At 40.7% G+C, this 19486-nt stretch overlaps 1 pseudogene; it reads right to left on the bottom strand.

Annotated features, from left to right (window-relative positions):
• Nucleotides 1–3515: 3515 nt before the first annotated feature.
• LOC138072331 (zinc finger FYVE domain-containing protein 1-like) lies at nucleotides 3516–5835 on the bottom strand (annotated as a pseudogene).
• Nucleotides 5836–19486: the final 13651 nt, after the last annotated feature.

The following is a 19486-nucleotide window of genomic DNA, read 5'->3' as shown; positions in this document are numbered from 1 at the left end:
AGGCTGCTTTGGAAAATAGTATGGATGTTCCTCAAAAAGCTAAAAATAGAATCGATGGGAAGATGGCAGAGGAACAAGATGGGGAGATAAACTTCCTCCCCACAAATACATCAGAAATATATCTGCATGTGGAACAACTCCTACAGAACACCTTCTGAATGCTGAATGAAACCCAGACTTTCAATTAACCTCCAATTAAAATAAATAAATTTATATTAAAAAAAGAAAGAACTCACCCTAATTTTTTTAAGTACTCTTTTGTTATAATGCATTTTTTCCATGTTTTTGATTTTGTATTTTTGCTAATCTAGTTTTTAGTATTCGTTTTCACTTATTGGTTAGTTTATTGACTTGATTGCCCTCTTTTTTGATTCTTGTTCTTAATTCTTTTTCTCTTTTCATGCTTTGTAAGTATGTAAGTTTCTTTGGCTAATCTTGGCTGTTAAGTGTTGCTTTTACCATTAGTCTTGGAGTCTTGTCTTCTGTGCTGTGTAGCCTATGAAATGTTGGTGCTACAGTAAGGAGTTGGGCCTGAACTTCCAAAGAGGGAGACCTGAGTCGAGGTCTCTGTACCACCAGAGACCTCCTGCCCCATGGAGCATTAATCAGTGAGAGCTTTCACAAAGGCTTCCATCACAATTCTAAGACCAAGTTCAACCCAAAGAACAGCAAGCTCCAGTGCTAGATGCCTCATGTCAAACTTTCAGTGAAACAAGCACAAAATCCTGTTAGACAGTCTACCCAAAAGCATACCAAGCCCCCAGAAACCCCCAAACACACTACCAGCCATGGCACTGCCCTTCAGTAAGACAAGATATAGCTCCATCCACAAGAACACAGGCACAAGTCCCCCCAACCAGGAAAGCTTAGCAAGGTCCAACCCCACTCATGGGGGGAAGACACCACAAATAAGAGGAACTACAGTCTTTCAGCCAGCAGAAAGGAGATGACAAACATAGTAAATTAAACAAAATAAAAAGACAAAGAAACATGCAATAGATGAAGGAACATGGTAACACCCACAAGATAAACAAATGAAGAAGAAGCAGGCAGCCCACCTTAAAAATAATTCAGAGTAAAAGTAGGAAAGATGATCTAAAATCTTGGAAGTAAAAGAGAGACACAAAGGGAATGAAGGCGTGGATCAAGAAGATACAGAAATATTTAACAAGGACCTAGAATAAACAAAGAACAGACAATGAGCAATAAACAACAGAATGAGACAAAGGATACACTGGAGGAAACCAGTAACATAATAACTGAAGCAGAAAAACAGATACATGAGCTGGGGTGGAAATAGCTGAAGCAAAGCAGAATAAAGAAAAAGGATGAAAAAAAAAAAATGAGGACAACCTCAGAGGCTCTTGGGACTACATTAAGTGCACCAACATCTGGTCTCTGGTGGTACAAAGTCCTGGACTCAGGTCTCCCTCTTTGGAAGTTCAGGCCAACTCCTTACTGTAGCACCAACATTTCACAGGCTACACAGCACAGAAGACAAGACTCCAAGACTAATGGTAAAAGCAACACTTAGCAGCTAAGATTAGCCAAAGAAACTTACACACTTACAAAGAGTGAAAGGGTTCCAGAAGAAGGGAAAAAGAAAGGGCTTGAGAAAATACTTGTTGAGATTATAGTCAAAAAATTCCCTAACATGGGAAAGGAAATAGCCACCCAAGTCCAGACAGACAAAGAGACCCATAGAAAATAAACCCAATGACAAATAAGCCAATCAAACGTATTAATTGAAACATATTATTCAGGAACATATTAATCAAACTAACAAAGATTAAACACAAAGAAAAATATTAAAAAGAGCAAAGAAAAAGAAACAAATAACATTCAGGGAGATCCACATAAGACTAACAGCTGATCTTTCAACAGAAATTTGTCAGGCCAGAAGGGGTAACAGGGTATACTTTAAGTGATAAAAGGGGAAAAACCTGCAACCAAGATTGCTCTGTCCAGTAAGGATCTCATTCAGATTCAAAGGAGAAATAAAAAATTTTACAGATAAACAAAAGTCAGGAGAATTCAGCACAATCAAACCAGCTTTATAACAAATACTAAAGAAACTTCTCTAAAAAAGGAAACAAGAGAAAGAAAAGGCCTATAGAAACAAACCCAAAACAATAAAGTAAATGATAATACAATCATACATATCAATATATATCATTTACATAAATGTAAATGGATTAAAAGATCCAACCAAAAGTAGATTGGGTGAAAGGACATGAAAACAAGACCCCTATATTTGCTGTCTACAAGAGACCTACTTCATAACTATAAATATATACAGATTGAAGGTGAGGGGATGGATAAAGATATTCCATGCAAATTGAAATCAAAAGAAAGCAGGGGTAGCAATACTCATATCAGATAAAATAGACTCTAAAATAAAGACCATTACAAGACACAGTGAAGGACACTACATAACAATGAAGGGATCAATCCAAGAAGAAGATATAACAATTATAAATATATATGCGCCCAACATAGGAGCATCTCAATACATAAGCAAATGTCAACAGTTCTTAAAGGTAACTCAGAAGTAGCACAATAATGGTGAGGGATTTAACACTCCACTCACATCAATGGACAGATCATCCAGACAGACAGACAAATTAATAAGAAACACAACCTTAAAAGATATGCAAGAATAGTTGTACCTAATTGATATCTTCAGAGTATTTCATCCAAAGAGTTCATTTCACTTTTTTCCAAGTACACATGGAACATCCTCCAGGATCGATCACATTTTGGGTCACAAATAAAGTCTTGGTAATTTTTTTTTATTGAAATTATTTCAATCATCTTTTCTGACCACATTGCTATAGAATTAGATGTCAAATACAGGAAAATGCCTGTAAAAAACACAAACACATGGAGGCTAAACAATATGCTCTGAATATCCAAAGGGTCACTGAAGAAATCAAAGAAATTTAAAAAAAAATACCTATAAAAAATTGACAATGAAAACACAACTAAAAACCTATAGGATGTAATAAAATTAGTGGTAAGAGGGAAGTTTATAGCAATACAAGCCAACTTCAAGAAACAAAAGAAATATCAAATAAAAGCAAGTAGAAAAAGAAGAACCCAAAATTCCAAAATTAGTAGAAGGAAAGAAATCCTAAAGATCAGAGCAGAAGTAAATGAAATGAAGACAATAGCAAAGATCAATAAAACTAAAAGCTTGTTCTTTGAGAAAATAAACAAATTTGACAAACCATTAGCCAGACTCATCCAGAAAAAAACTGAGAAGACTCAAATCAACAAAATTAGAAAACAAAAAGGAGAAATGACAACAGACAATTCAGAAATGCAAAGGATCATAAAAGACTTGGAGAGGGCAATGGCAACCCACTCCAGTACTCTTGCTTGGAAAACCCCATGGGCAGAGGAGCCTGGTAGGCTGCAGTCCATGGGGTCGCTAAGAGTCGGACATGACTGGGCGACTTCACTTTCACTTTACACTTTCCTTTTTTTTTTCGGGGTTCGGGGGGGGGGAGCAGTTAAAAGTCACTAGCTTTAAAGCAGACTCGGACAGGATGGTCCCAGCCTCACAAGGGGACAGCCCTGTGGTCGTGGGAACACTCATCGCAGAAGCCCTGTCCACAGGCCCGGCAGTGGTGCTTCGAGAGCTTGACGCTGAACTCCTTCCAGCAGCTGTGGCAGTGCAGGATCTCGTGTCCAGGACCCAGTACGCTGGCCTGGCCGCATCCTTCACCAGACCTAGTGGTGTATCAATGGCTGTCACTACGGCTCCTAAAGTGTTCTGCACGGCCTCGCCCACCTTCCGAGCGATCAGCGTTCCACTTTTGTTGTCCCCCTGTGCCTCAGTGACATCTAACTGGGAATTCCTGTCTTCATAGCAGTTGTCACACACCTGCATGGGCTCAGGGGCACAGCCCCACTCAGGCACCGGCCAGGTCTTGGATGAACAGCTGTCACAGAAGCCCTCCCCACAGGCCCAGCAGTGATGCTTGGTGTCGTTATCTTTAAAGGATGTAGCACATTTGCTGCAGCTCAGGATCTGGGAGTTGGGCTTCCAGTAGGCAGGGGCAATCTGGTCTGTCAGCCAGGATGTCACAGCCTTGGTGGGCCCAAGGCTAAGCTCAGACACCGACTGAGCCATGAAGTTCATTCTGTCCAAGAGGTGCTGGGCAGCGTTGTTATTGTCTTTCAGAAATCCGTTGGTTCCAGGCCACATGTGCACAATCTCTGTCCCCACCACCGTATCCACAGGATCTTGGTTCCCAAACCAGTACTGCCAGCTATGATAGACCACACTGCAGTTGGGACATTCGAACAAGTACCCAGACCAGGCATATTTTGCAAGACCCATCCAGGGGGAGTCAGTGGAAGCAGCCGTCTTGGGCACCACACTAACTTCATTGCCTCTCTTGTAGCAGGCCTTGCAGGTGAAAACCCGGTTGTCATACTGGTGGGAATATCTGCAGTGGCTCTTGGCTTCATGAGGTACCCCTTCTTTCCCATGATTCATGCTATTCTTACATCCAGCCCCGCAGCTGAGACACAGGGAGGAGCAGGTGGAGTACTCGTCTGGAAAAAAGGAGCTGTGTGCCATCTGGTCATTGGGGATCTCACCACTGAAGCAGTCACTCAGAGCCTTCAGGTCTTTGGAGATGATGCCCAGGTGCCGGGGAGAACGGGTGGTATTGTTCTCCGGTTGCTCCTCCAGAGCACGCCCAAGCCCAGAAAAGTCAGTGGGAAGGTTGTAGGCCCTCATCCCCTTGTAGTGAATAGAACTGAAAGCTTCTGGGAAGCATCCCAGCTTTCAGAACCGGTCCTGGATGAGCTTCTCTGGCACCTCAGAGGGGTGATCAGAGCCCAGCAGCTGGATGTGCACAGTCTCATGGAAAATGATAACAGCAGGGCCCAAGGTGGACAAGGGGACGTCCAGGCCACAGCGGGCAGTGGTAGCCTTGAGCTCCTTAGTGAAATGTTTCAAATAAGATTCTGAGGCATTTCCAAGGAACTTGAAGAGGTCTTTGTGCAGTCGGTCTACATGAATTCAATAGATAACGAGGTCTGAGATGGCCAGGACCTTAAGCAGCAGCCCTGTTCTCTGGCTTAGATTCACTGTAGCTCCCAAGAACCCTTCGATGTCTATAACAGCTACTCTGTGGTTGGGTCATATGCTGCCCACACTCCCACAGTGCAGGACTCCTGGGTAGGGGAGGTTTTGAAGACTTCTTGGCCATAAAAGAAAGTGTGGTTGAGGGTATGAGACTCCCCATCCCCAGTATTTCCAAAGATGGAAACCACTTTCAGATACTGATCAGGTTTGCAGTCCAGTTTCCTAATGAAGTCCTCTTCATTCATTACCTGAATTTCTTCATTTTCTTCTACTAGCAGGAAACTCACAACCTTCTCAGTCATCTTCTTCCTCTTGGTCTCCTCATCCATCCCTTCTTCTTTCAGCAACTCCTGGACCTTAGTGACATGGTACACAGTAATGGGGTGCCTCCTTTTGTTACCCCCAGAATGAGTCCTCTTCTGGCACTCCAGGCACAAACTGATTTTACAGGTCTGGCACCTCACCACTGCCCTCTGCTTCACACCTGGAGAGTGCCCATTGGGGCCCTTTCAGGGGTCACAGTAAGGGACATGGCCAGCTTTGAGTCTGAACTGCTCATGGTCTCTCAGGTGCTCCTGACGATGGAGTTCCTCCTCACAACGGAAACACTACAGGCTACAATACTCATCACACTTGAAGACAGCTTTGTCAGTCCCATTGCAGGCGTAACTTTCCTGGCACAGCAGCCCTGGATTCAGGCCCTTCTCTGCTGGGGAAGTCTGGGCACTCATATTCAAACTGGAAGGAAACCGCCTACCATGCAACGGTACCTGGGCTTTCCCCAGGGGAAGTGAAGACAGAGATGTTGAGTCTGAAGACTGCAAACAACTTCCACAGGGTTCTGAATACCCTAAAAAAAAAAGTGTTTTGTTTAAAAAAAAAAAATCGATGTCCTATTGGAATTCTTCATACACTCACAAATGTTCCAATGTTTAATTTTCTGCCTCTAAGATTCTTGAATCAGCAGCAGTGTTGATTTGGTTTGATATTTTCATCTTCCATAAAGTGCAGGCAAATATGTGGTCAAAATCAACTCGAAAGGGTCTTTTATGGCTATCAGGGAGATCTGATGGATTTACTGAGGTGGGCTCATGGGTGGGGCCTCAGCCACAAGGTTTTGGTAATGAAAGAGTGGTCAGGAGCCTTTCAATATTATCCAACCTCAAGTCAATATTTCTGGGGAGACCAGTAAGCAGTTCTGTCATGGCGAGGCAGCATCTGGGAACTACAGGGCACCGGTGGAGGTGGGGGCTGTTCTTCAGGGCACCGGTGGATCCATCCCCATCTCCATTTCCACCCCCCTCCACTTTACACTTTCATGCATTGAAGAAGGAAATGGCAATCCACTCCAATGTTCTTGCCTTGAGAATCCCAGGGAAGGGGGAGCCTGGTGGGCTACTGTTTATGGGATCTCACAGAGTTGGACACGACTGAAGCAACTTAGCAGCAGCAGCAGCAGCATAAGAGACTACTAAGAGCAAGTATGCCAATAAAATAGATGACCTGGAAGAATTGGAAAAATTCTTAGGAAAGTATAACCTTTTAAAACTGAATGAGAAAGAAATTGAAAATTTGAACAGACCAATCACAAGCATGGACATCAAACCTGATCAAACCTGTGATCAAAAACCTTCCAACAAACAAAAGCCCACAGCCAGATGACTTCACAGATGAATTCTAGCAAAAGAGCTAATACTTATCTTTCTCGAACTCTTCCAGAAAATTGCAGAGGAAGGAATACTTCCAAACTCATTATGTGATGCCAACATCACCCTGACACAGAAATCAGACAAAGATATCACACACAAAAAAACACAAAATTACAGGCCAATGTCACTGATGAACATAGATGCAAAAATCTTCAACAAAATTCTAGCAAACAGAATCCATGATCAAGTGGGCTTTATCCCTGGGATGCAAGGATTCTTTGATATATGCAAATCAATCCCTGCAAAAAAACCATATTAACAAGTTGAGAGATAAAAACCATACAGTCCTCAATAGATGCAGAGAAAGGTTTTGACAAAATTTGATACCCATTTATTATAAAAGAAAAAAAAAGAAAACTCCCCAGAAAGTAAGCATAGAAGGAACATACTTCAACATTATAAAAGTGAAAGTGAAAGTTGCTCAGTTGTGTCTGACTCTTTGTGACCCCATGGACAACTCTGTGGAATTTTCCAGGCCAGAATACTGGAGTGGGTAGACTTTCCCTTCTCCTGGGGATCTTCCCAACCCAGGAATTGAATCCAAGTCTTCCACATTGTAGGTGGATTCTTTACCAGCTGAGCCACAGGGGAAGCATAATACAGACCATATACCAAAAATCCACAGCAAACATTATTCTCAGTGGTCAAAAGCTGAAAACATTTCCTAAGATCAGGAACAAGACAAGGGTGCCCACTCTCATCACAATTATTCAACATAGTTTTGAAAGTCCCAGCCACAGCAAATCAGAAAAGAAAAAGAAATAAAAGAATACAGATTGAAAAAAAAAAAAAACTAACTCTCACTGTTTGCAGATGACATAATAACATACATGGAAAATCCTGAAGATGATATCAGAAAATTACTTAAAGCTAATCAGTGAATTTAGCAAAGTGGAAGGATATAAAATTAATATTCAGAAATCCCTTACATTCTATACACTAGCAGTTAAAATTCAGACAGAGAAATTATGGAAACAATCCTATTCACCACTGCAGCAACAAAATAAAATATCTAATAATAAACCTACCTAAAGAGACTGCAGAAAACTAAATCACTAATGAAAGAAGTCAAAGGCAACACAAAAAGATGGAGAGATATACCTGTTCTTGGATTAGAAGAATCAATATGGTGAAAATAACTATACTATCCAAAGTATAGATTTAATGCAATTCCTTTCAAAATACTAGCAGTGTTTTTCACAGAACTAGAACAAAAATTTCACAAAAAGAAACACAAAAGACCCCAAATAGCCAAAGCAATCTTGAGAAAGAAGAATCACACTGGAGAAATCAACCTCCCTACCTTCAGACTACTCTACAAAGCTATAGTCATCAAGACGCATGATGCTGGCACAAAAAAATGGAAATATAGATCAATGGAATAGGATAGAAAGCCCAGAGATAAACCCACGCACCTATGGGCACCTTATCTTTGACAAAGGAGGCAAGAATACACAATGGAGAAAAGACAACCTCTTCAATCACTGGTGTTGGAAAACTGGATAGCTATAAGTAAAAGAATGAAATTAGAACACTTTCTAACACCATACCCACCATACACAAAAATAAACTCAAAATGGATTAAAGACTTAAATGGGAGGCCAGAAATATAAATTTCTTATAGCAAAACATAGGCAGTACATTCTTTGACATAAATCACGGCAAGATTCTCTTTGACCCATCTCCTAAAGGAATGGAAATAAAAAGAAAAATAAACAAATGATACCTAATTAAACTTAAAAGCTTTTTCACAACAAAGGAAACAATAAATAATTAAAAGGCAACCCTTAGAATGGGAGATAATAATTGCAAATGAATCAATTGGCAAAGGATTAATCTCTAAAGTATATAAGCAGTTCTTACAGCTCAATATTAGAAAAACAAAGTCCAATCAGAAAATGGGCAGAAGACCTAAACAGACACTTCTTTGAAGAAGACCTACAGGTGGCCAATAAATACCTGAAAAGATGCTCACTATCACTCATTAGAGAAATGCAAATCAAAACGATAATGAGGTATCACCTCACACTTATAAGAATGGCCTTCACAAAAAAAATCTACAAAAAATAAATGCTGGAGAGGATGTGAAGAAAGGGGAGCCCTCTTGAACTGTTGGTGGGAATGCAAACTGCTACAGCCAGTATGGAGAGCAGCATTGGGATTCCTATAAAACTATGAGTAATACTACCATGCTGCTGCTAAGTCACTTCAATCGTGTCCAGCTCTGTGCGACCCCATAGACGGCAACCCATGAGGCTCCCCCGTCCCTGGGGTTCTCCAGGCAAGAACACTGGATTGGGTTGCCATTTCCTTCTCCAATGTATGAAAGTGAAAAGTGAAAGTACAGTCGCTCAGTCGTGTCCGACTCTTACCGACCCCATGGACTGCGGCCCACCAGGCTCCTCCGTCCATGGGATTTTCCAGGTAAGAGTGCTGCTATACGACCCAACAATTTCACTACTGGGCATATACCCTGAGAAAACCATGACTGAAAAAGACATTTGTACCCCAAAGTTCATTGCAACACTATTTACAATACCTAGGACATAGAAGCAACCTAGATGTCCATCAACAAATGATAAAAAAAAAAAAAAAGTCATGGTGCATATATACCATGGGACATTACTCAACCATAAAAAAGAACAAATTTTTCTCCATTCTAGTGAGGTGGATGAACCTAGAGTCTGTTACACAGAGTGAAGTGAATCAGAAAAAGAAACACAATCATTGCATATTAATGTATATATATGGAAACCAGAAAAGTGATATTGATTAATCTATTTGCAGGGATGGAATGGAGATGTAGATATAGAGAACAGCCTTGTGGACACAGTGAGGGAAGGAAAGATTGGGACAAATGGAAAAAGCAGCATTGACGTATATACACCACCATATGGAAAACAAATAGTTGATGAGAAGCTACTGTACTACTTGGGGAGCACAGCTTGGCACTCTGTAATTACCTGTAGAAGCTTCCCACTGCAGAGGGATAGGATGAGTTGAAGGGTGAAAGATGTACCTGCTGATCTGCATTGTTGTATGGCAAACACCAACACAACATTGTAAAGCAATTTTCCTCCAATTAAAAAATAAAAATAACTGAAATTGAATTATTATATGATTCAGCAACTTCACTCCTGGCTATATAACTTAAGAAAATGAAAACACTAATTTGGAAAGATGCACTCACACCAAAGTTCACAGCCCATTATTTACAATAGCTAAGATATGGAACGGAGAAGGCAATGGCACACCACTCCAGTACTCTTGCCTGGAAAATCTCATGGATGGAGGAGCCTGGTAGGCTGCAGTCCATGCTAAGGGTCGGACATGACTGAGCGACTTCCCTTTCACTTTTCACTTCCATGCGTTGGAGAAGGAAATGGCAACCCACTCCAGTGTTCTTGACTGGAGAATCCCAGGGACAGGGGAGCCTGGTGAGCTGCTGTCTATGGGGTCGCACAGAGTCGGACACGACTGAAGTGACTTAGTGGCAAGATATGGAAACAACCTAAGTGTCTGTCCATCAACAGATGAATAAAGATGTCCATAAAAAATGAAATTATGCCATTTACAATGACATAGATGGACATAGAGGCAATATGTCTGGTGACATAAGTCAGACAAAGGAAGATGAATATTTTATGTGAATCTAAAAAATAGAACAAGTGAATAAAAATATAGCAGAAACAGACTCAGAGATATAGAGAATGAACTAGTGGTTACCAATGGGGATAAAGAAGTGGAGAGGGGGAGAGAAGGTAGGTGATTAATAGGAACAACCAACTATGTAAAAATAAATAAGCTATAAGTATATATTGTATCCCTGGAGGAGGGCACGGCAACTCACTCCAGTGTTCTTACCTGGAGAATCCCATGGACAGAGGAGCCTGGTGATATACAGTCCATAGGATTGCAAAGCATCAGACACAACTGAAGTGACTTAGCACGTTAGCATACATGTATGCATATATTGTATAGCATAGGGAAATACAGACATTGTTTTGTAATAACCCTATTGTATAATCTATAACCATAACATATTATATACCTGAAAATAATACAATATTGTAAATCAACTATTCTTCAGTCTTCAAAACGAGAAACATGTAGGTCCAGAGAAGAAAGTAGTGGTTACCAGAGCAAGGAGAGACGGGAATTAGGGCAAAATGGGTGGAGGACATTAACTGCATGAAAAGTAAATGTTTTGATGATGATGTAAAGTACACAGAAGTAGAAATACAGTGTTGTACATGTAAACTTATATAATGTTATAAATCACTGTTAACCTCAGTAAAATTAATTAAACTATAAACTTTGCTTTTAATAGAACCAGACCATTGGACTGAACTGTCTCATCTAGTCAAAATGTTAAACTGGTTGCTTTCTGGGGGGGAAAAAAAAAGGCCTTAAAGTTAAGGCAAGTATTACAACAGACTTTTTGGAGGATTATGACTGTTTCCACTTTCTCTTTGAAGAGAAAGAGTGGGTGACTGACACCCTCAATCTCTGGTGCTACTGGACACTTTTCAGTAGGAGACTTGTTGAGGGGACTGCTTTGCTGTGCTATAGTACAGCCAACATTAACTACAAGGTGAGAACTCTGTTATTACAGATGTACTTCTCTGGAAATTTTGAAATTTCAGGAAACAGCAATAATTTAGGATCCATGGAGGAAAATGTATGTGTGATAATTTCATCTCATAACTCACTGCAAGGGCTTAGTATAGCCTAGAAGCCTATAGCAATCAGACTTAAAATCTAAAACCAAAGTCTCTGACTACCATATCTGGGCCCATCAACTCTTGTGATAAAATGCTATAGAGGCTTAGCAACCTCTGCCTTTGATGGAAGGAAGCACTACATAAGTACAGCTAGGAGTTTGCCAGAAAACCTATGAAGCGGTCAACTTGTTCACTGTACCTGCCGCCATGTGCCATTTGATCCAACTCCAAGATCTCCCAAACTACTCCCTTTGAGTGTTGTTGTTTCATGCCCTGATGGACTGATTTTTCTGTATTCCCCCACTTTCTAGATACTCTGATTGCAAGATGCTTTTGCAATTTCTGCCCTATTGGGGATATTCCTGGTAGGATACAATATAGTAAGTGATTAGCAGCATTTTGGCTTACATGTGTAGTTATATGTACTTGTGGGGCTTCCCTGATGGCTCAGAGGTTAAAGCGTCTGCCTGGAATGTGGGAGACCCGGGTTCAATCCCTGGGTCAGGAATATCCCCTGGAGAAGGAAATGGCAACCCACTCCAGTACTCTTGCCAGGAGAATCCCGTGGAGGGAGGAGCGTACTTGTATTATAAGTATCTGAGATCCATTTCTGTCTCTGGTGACTTTGAACAGGTCACTTACCTGGAGTTAGTAAAACTGCAAAGTTCAAAGACATAGTCCTCTAGGCTCCCAAGACCTCTGACACCATCTGCAAAGTTAGAGGGGAAAGTCCACAGAAAACCACCCTTACTTTTGACAGCAACTGCAAGTTCAGAGAATTCCCAAACCACCCTCAAGTATGATAGTCAGGAGAAGGACTCAGAAATGAAAGCTGTTATTTTCATGATTATGGTTTATTACAAGACAAGGATGCATATTAAAATCAGAAAGTGAATTGATGCAAAGGGCAGAGTCTGGAAGTATTACAAAAGTGAAGTTTCTATCACCCTCGTGGCATTGCTCTCCTCTCAGTATCCATGTGTGATGATATACACAGAGTATTGCCAATCAGGGAGGCTCTGGCAAGTCTCCACTTCAGAGTTGTTATTGGGACTCTATTACTTAGCCAGGATTGATTGATTGATTGCCTTTGTGGCTGAACTCAGCATCCAGGTCAACTAATACTTTGCTCCCCACCCTAAATCACATGGTTTGTCCCTGTGGTATTGGCAACTCCCATGTTAAGACCGTCAAGTGTGTTCAGCCACCACCATAAACAAAGACATTCTACCAGTGTAATATAGAGGCAACTCCCAGAAATCAGGGGCAAAGGTCAGTACTCTCTCTGGGCAAGTCTAATATCTTTACTACACATTACTTAATATCTCTGAGACTCAGTTTTCTCATCTAAATGAGAATAATCATGTTGACCTTATGATTTTTAGGCCTTAATTCATAAAACATGAAACAATTTTCTGGATTCAAAAAGTCCCACTTTAGAGAATCCTTTGAGATTTCTGCTTAATTAGAGTAGTTTCTGTGTATGGCTCAAATATTTTAAGTAGTTCCTGCCTCCAAACCCTACATTCCAAAGAGTTCTTTGATAATTCTCATTGTACAACATCCTCAAGAGCAGACAGTCTTTATTGTCAGGAGAACTAGTCCACCACAGTAGAAAGCCCACTGGGTCAAGCACTGGTAGAAGAGCTGGCTCCAGCCCTCATCAGCTGTATGATCTAGGGCAAGTCATTTAACTTCTGTAAGCCTCAGGTTTCTCATCTGAAAAATGAAGATATCATGCCTGCAAAGTCTACCTCACAGGTAGATTTCATATATATGTGAAATTGTTTTTAGCAAACTTTATCAAAAGTATGGTCAAGCTCTCAGATACTAGAACTCCATATGTTCCCTCCTTCTTGAACCTCCCTCCCACCTCCCACCCCATCTGACCTCTCTAGGTTGTCACGGAGCACTGGATTTGAGCTCTCTGCATCATACAGCCACCTTCCACTGGCTATCTAATTTTACATGTGGTTTGTGCTTATGTATGTTTCAATACCGCTCTCTCACTTCATTCCGCTGCCTCTCCTCTCCAGCCTCACCCCCGCAGCACCCCAATCGTGTCCACAAGTCTGTTCTCAATGTCTGCCCTGGACTTAGGTCCATCAGGACCATTTTTCTAGATTCCATATATATGCATTAATATATGCATATATATTCCATATATGTGCATAGTATATTAATGCAATAATGTGTTTTTCTCTTTTTGACTTACTTCACTGTATATATCAGTCTCTAGGTTTATCTGCTTCATTAGAACTGAGTCAAATGCATTCCTTTTTATGGCTAAGTAATACTCCATTTTGTATATGTACCACAATTTGTTTATCCATTCATCTGTTGATGGACATTTAGGTTGCTTCCATATCCTAGCTCTTGTAAATAGTGCTGCAGTGAACATTGGGGAACATGTCTTTTTCAGTTATGGTTTTCTCAGAGTATATGCCCAGTAGTGAGACTGCTAAATCATAGTTTTATTCCTAATTTTTAAAGGAATCTCCATGCTATTCTTATAGTGGCCATATCAATTTGCATTCTCACCAATAATTCAAGAGGGTTCCCTTTCCTCCACACCCTCTCCAGTATTTCTGTTTGTAGTTTTTTGGTGTTGGCCATTCTGACAGGTGTGAGATGATACCTCATGGTAGTTTTGATTTGTATTTCTCTAGTAATGAGCAATGAACAGTAATGAGCAGTAAACATTTTTTCACATGTTTATTGGTAACCCATATGTCTTCTTTAAAGAAATGTCTGTTTAGGTATTCTGTCCACTCTTTGATTGGGTTTTTTATTTTTCTAATATTGAGCTGCATGAGCTGCTTGTATATTTTGGAGATTAATCCTTTGCTAGTTGTTTCATTTTTTCATTATTTTCTCCTATTTGGAGGACTGTCTTTTCACTTTATTTAGAGTTTCCTTTGGTGTGTAAAAGCATTTCATTTACTTGGGCCCCATTTGTTTATTTTTGTTTTTATTTCCATTACTCTAGGAGGTGGGTCATAGAGTATGTTTCCCTCTAAGAGTTTTGTAGTTTCTGGTCTTACATTTAGGTCTTTAATCCATTTTGACCTTATTTTTGTGTACAGTGTTAGAAAGTGTTCTAATTTCATTATTTTACACATAGCTGTCCAGTTTTCCCAGCACCACTTATTGAAAAGACTGTCTTTTCTCCATCATATATTATTGCCTCCTTTGTCAAAGAAAAGGTGCCCATACATGTTTCAGTTTATCTCAGGGCTTTCTATCTTGTTCCATTGTTCTATATTTCTATTTCTGGACCAGTACCATACTGTCTTGATGGCTGCAGCTTTGTAGTATAGTCTCAAGTCAGGCAGGTTGATTTCTCCAGCTCCATTCTCCTTTCTCAAGATTGCACAAAGCTTTTTCTGACCCATGGTACAATTTAACTAAAACATACTCAACACCAAAATGTAAAGATTTTAGTAAGCCTTCCATTTTGATCTTCCTTTACTTTCTATAGAGGATTTCCTATTTGTAGGCATATGGGATTATCAAATAAAGAACTTTAATAAATATCTTAATAATAACCATCCTTTCTCCTAGTTAATAAGAGAAGACTGAGCTTCTGGAAGGTGCCAAGTCCACTGCAACTATCACTCAACAAAGTCTTCTGAGCAGGGCCCAGGGCTTTCTCTGCAAAGCCATGATGCCTGATCTTTCAAGCTCATTTTCCCTAATGTTAAATTAGTTTTGCTACAGTTTCTAATATTTGACAATATGAAAAGAAACTTAATTCTTTAATAAATTTCTGTTTTACTCAGGGACTTTACTTAAGATAGCTGGTCAGTCAGTTCAGTCACTCACATGTCCAACTCTTTGCAACCCCATGGACTGCAGCATGCCAGGCTTCCCTGTCCATGACCAAACGCAGAGCTTGCTCAAACCCATATCAATCAAGTCGATGATGCCATTCAACAATCTCATCCTCTGTCAACCCCTTCTCCTCCTACCTTCAATTTTTCCCAGCATCAGGGTCTTTTCTGGTGAGTCAGTTCTTCTCATCAGGTGGCCATAGTATTGGAGTTTCAGCTTCAGCATCAGTCCTTCCAATGAATATTCAGGACTGATTTCCTTTACGATGGACTGGCTTCATCTCCTTGCAGTCTAAAGGACTCTGAAGAGTCTTCTCCAACATCACAGTTCAAAAGTATCAATTAATCTGCACACAGCTTTCTTTATAGTCCGACTCTCATTCATTAATGACAACTGGAAAAACCATAGTTTTGACTAGATGGAACTTTTTTGGAAAAGTCTCTGCTTTTTAGTATGCTCTCTAGGTTGGTCAAAGCTTTTCTTCAAAGGAACAAGTATCTTTTAATTTCGTGGCTGCAGTCACCATCTGCAGTGATTTTGGAGCCTAAAAAAATAAAGTCTGTCAATGTTTCCATTATTTCCAGTCTATTTGCCATGAAGTGATGGGGCCAGATGCCATGATCTTAGTTTTCTGACTGTTGAGTTTTAAGCCAACTTTTTCACTCTCCTCTCTCTCTTTCATCAAGAGGCTCTTTAGTTTCTCTTCACTTTCTGCCAATAGGGTGGTGTCATCTGCATATTTGAAGCTATTGATATTTCTCTCAACAATCTTGATTCTAGCTTTTTCTTCATCCAGCCCCACATTTCACATGATGTACTCTGCATGTAATTTAAATAAGCAGGGTGACAAGATACAGACTTCACGTGCTCCTTTCCCAATTTGGAACCAGTCCATTGTTCCATATCCAGTTCTAACTACTGATTCTTGACCTGCATACAGATTTCTCAGGAGGCAAGTAAGGTGGTCTGGTATTCCCTTCTCTCTAAGAATTTTCCACAGCTTGTTATCTATTCAGTCAAATGCTTTGGCATAATCAATAAAGCAGAAGTAGATATTTTTCTGGAACTGTCTTGCTTTTCCTATGATGCAATGGATGTTGGCAATTTGATTTTCAGTTCCTCTGTGTTTTCTAAATCCATCTTGAACATCACAACGTTTCATGGTACATGTGCTGTTGAAGCCTGCATTGGAGAATTTTGAACATTACTTTGCTAGCATGTGAGATGACTACAATTGTGCGGTAATTTGAACATTCTTTGGCATTGCCCTTCCTTGGAATTGGAAGGAAAACTGACCTTTTCCAGTCCTGTTACCACTGTTGAGTTTTCCAAATTTGCTAGCATATTGACTGCAGCACTTTAACAGCATCATATTTGAGAATTTCTAATAGCGTAACTGGAATTCCATCACCTCCACTAGCTTTGTTTGCAGTGATGCTACCTAAGACCCACTTGACTTCGCATTCCAAGATGTCTGGCTCTAGGATTTGGCTCAGAGTGATCACACCATCGTGGTTACCTGGGTTATGAAGATCTTTTTTGTATAGTTCTTCTGTGTATTCTTACCACCTTTTCTTAATATCTTCTGCCTCTGTTAGGTCCATAACATTTCTGTCCTTTATTGTGCCCATCTATGCATGAAGTGTTCCCTTAGTATCTCTAATTTTCTTGAAGAGATCTCTAGTCTTTCCTATTCTATTGTTTTCCTCTTTCTCTGCACTGATTACTGAGGAAGGCTTTCTTACCTATCCTTGCTATTCTTTGGAACTCTGAATTCAAATGAGTATATCTTTCCTCTTCTCCTTTTCCTTTAGCTTCTCTTCTTTTCTCAGCTATTTGTAAGGCCTCCTCAGACAACCTTTTTGCCTTTTTGTATTTATTTTTCTTCAGGATGGTCTTGATCCCTGCCTCCTGTACAATGTCACGAACCTGTGTCCAGAGTTCTTCAGGTACTCTGTCTATCAGGTCTAATACCTTGAATCTATTTCTCACTTCCACTGTATAATCATAAGAGATTTTATTTCAGTCATACTGGAATGGTCTAGTGGTTTCCCCTACTTTCTTCAATTTAAGTCTGAATTTTGCAATAAGGAGTTCATGATCTGAGCCACAGTCAACTCCTGGTATTGGTTTTGCTGACTGTGTAGAGCTTCTCCTTCTTTGGCAGCAGAGAATATAATCAATCTGATCTTGGTTTTGGCCATCTGGTGATGTCTATGTGTAGAGTCTTCACTTGTGTTTTTGGAAGAGGGTGTTTGCTATGACCAGGGTATTCTCTTGACAGAATTCTGCTAGCTTTTACCTTGCTTCATTTTGTACTCCAGGGCCAATTTTGCCTGTTTCTCAAGGTATCCTTTGACTTTCTACGTTTGCATTCCAGTCCATTATTATGAAAATGACATCTTTTGGGGGTGTTAGTTCTAAAACGTCTTGTAGGTCTCCATAAAACCGTTCAGCTTTAGCTTCTTGAGCATTACTGGTAAACTTGAATTACTGTGATATTGAATGGTTTGCCTTGGAATTGAATAGAGACCATTCTGTCATTTTTTAGATTGCATCCAAGTACTGCATTTCAGACTCTTTTTGATTAAGAGGGCTATTCCATGTCTTCTATCAAATTCTTGCCCACAGTAGGAGATGTAATGGTCATCTGAATTAAATTTGCCCATTCCAGTCCACTTTTGTTCATTGCTTCCTAAAATATTGATATTCACTCTTGCTAACTCCTGCTTGACCACTTCCAATTTGCCTTGATTCATGGACCTAACATTCCAGGTTCCTATGCAATTTTGCTCTTAACAGCATCGGACTATACTTCCATCACCAGTCGCATCCACAGCTGGTCATTGTTTTTGCTTTGGCTCTGTCTCTTCATTTTTTTCTGGAGTTATTTCTCCACTCACTCTTCTCCAGTAGCATATTGGGCACCTACCAACCTGGGGATTTCATCTTTTGGTGTCATATCCTTTTGGCTTTTCATGGGGTTCTCAAGGCAAGAATACTGAGGTGGTTTGCCATTCCCTTCTCCAGTGGACCATGTTTTATCAGAATGCTCCACCATGACCTGTCCATCTTGGGTGGCCCTACACAGCATGGCTCATAGTTTCATTGAGTTAGACAAGGCTGTGGTCCATGTAATCAGCTTGATTAGTTTTCTGTGATTGTGGTTTTCATCTCTCTGCCCTCTGACAGATAAAATAAGAAGCTTATGTAAGCTTCCTGATGGGAGAGACTGACTGTGGGGAAAACTGGGATTTTTTTCTGATGTGTGGGGCCTTGTTCAGTAAATCTTTAATCCGATTTTCTGTTGATAGGCGGGACTTTCTTCCCTCCCTGTTGTTTGACCTGAGACCAAACTATGGTGGAGGCAATGAAGAGAATGGCAATCTCCTTCAAAATGTCCCCTACAGGCATGCCACACTCCATGTCCCCAAGCTCTCAGCAGGCCACTGCTTACCCACCACTCTACCAGAGACTCCTATACTCTCACAGACAAATCTGGCTCAGTCTCTTGTGGTGCCACTGCTCCTTTCTCCTGGATCCTGGTGCACACAAGGTTTTGTTTGTGCCCTCCAAGAGTCTGTTTCCCCAGTCCTGTGGAAGTTCTGTAATCAAATCCCACTTGCCTCTAAAGTCAAATTCCCTGGGGGTTCTCAGTCCTTTTGCCAGATCCTCAGGTTGGGAAATCTGTTGTAAGCCATAGAATTTTCTTAACATTGCAAGAAATTCTTTTGTATAATTGTTCTGGAGTTTGTGGGTCATCTGCTTGGCAGCTCTGTGGTGGGGTTAGTGACGACTTCCTCCAAGGCTTATGCTGTGTGACCCAGGTAGCTGCACCCTGAGCCCCTGACCCTGAAGCAGACTATTGCTGACCCATACCTCCACTGGAGACTCAAACACATATCTGGCTCAATCTCTGTGTGGTCTCTGAGTCCTGGTGCTCACAGGTTTGGTTTAAGTCCTCTGAGTGTCTCCAGTGGATATGGGGTTTAATTCTAAATGTGATGTCACCCCTCCTGCCGTCTTGCTGGGGCTTCTCCTTTGCCCTTGGATGTGGGGTATTTTTTTGTGTGTTGGGGGGTGGGGATCCAAGATTCTCCTGCCAATGATTGTTC

The sequence above is a fragment of the Capricornis sumatraensis genome, unplaced genomic scaffold (assembly GCF_032405125.1).
Source record: "Capricornis sumatraensis isolate serow.1 unplaced genomic scaffold, serow.2 scaffold3, whole genome shotgun sequence".
Classification (NCBI taxonomy): domain Eukaryota; kingdom Metazoa; phylum Chordata; class Mammalia; order Artiodactyla; family Bovidae; genus Capricornis; species Capricornis sumatraensis.
Note: the sequence above shows the minus strand (reverse complement) of the source record. Positions and strands in the feature narration are given on the sequence as shown.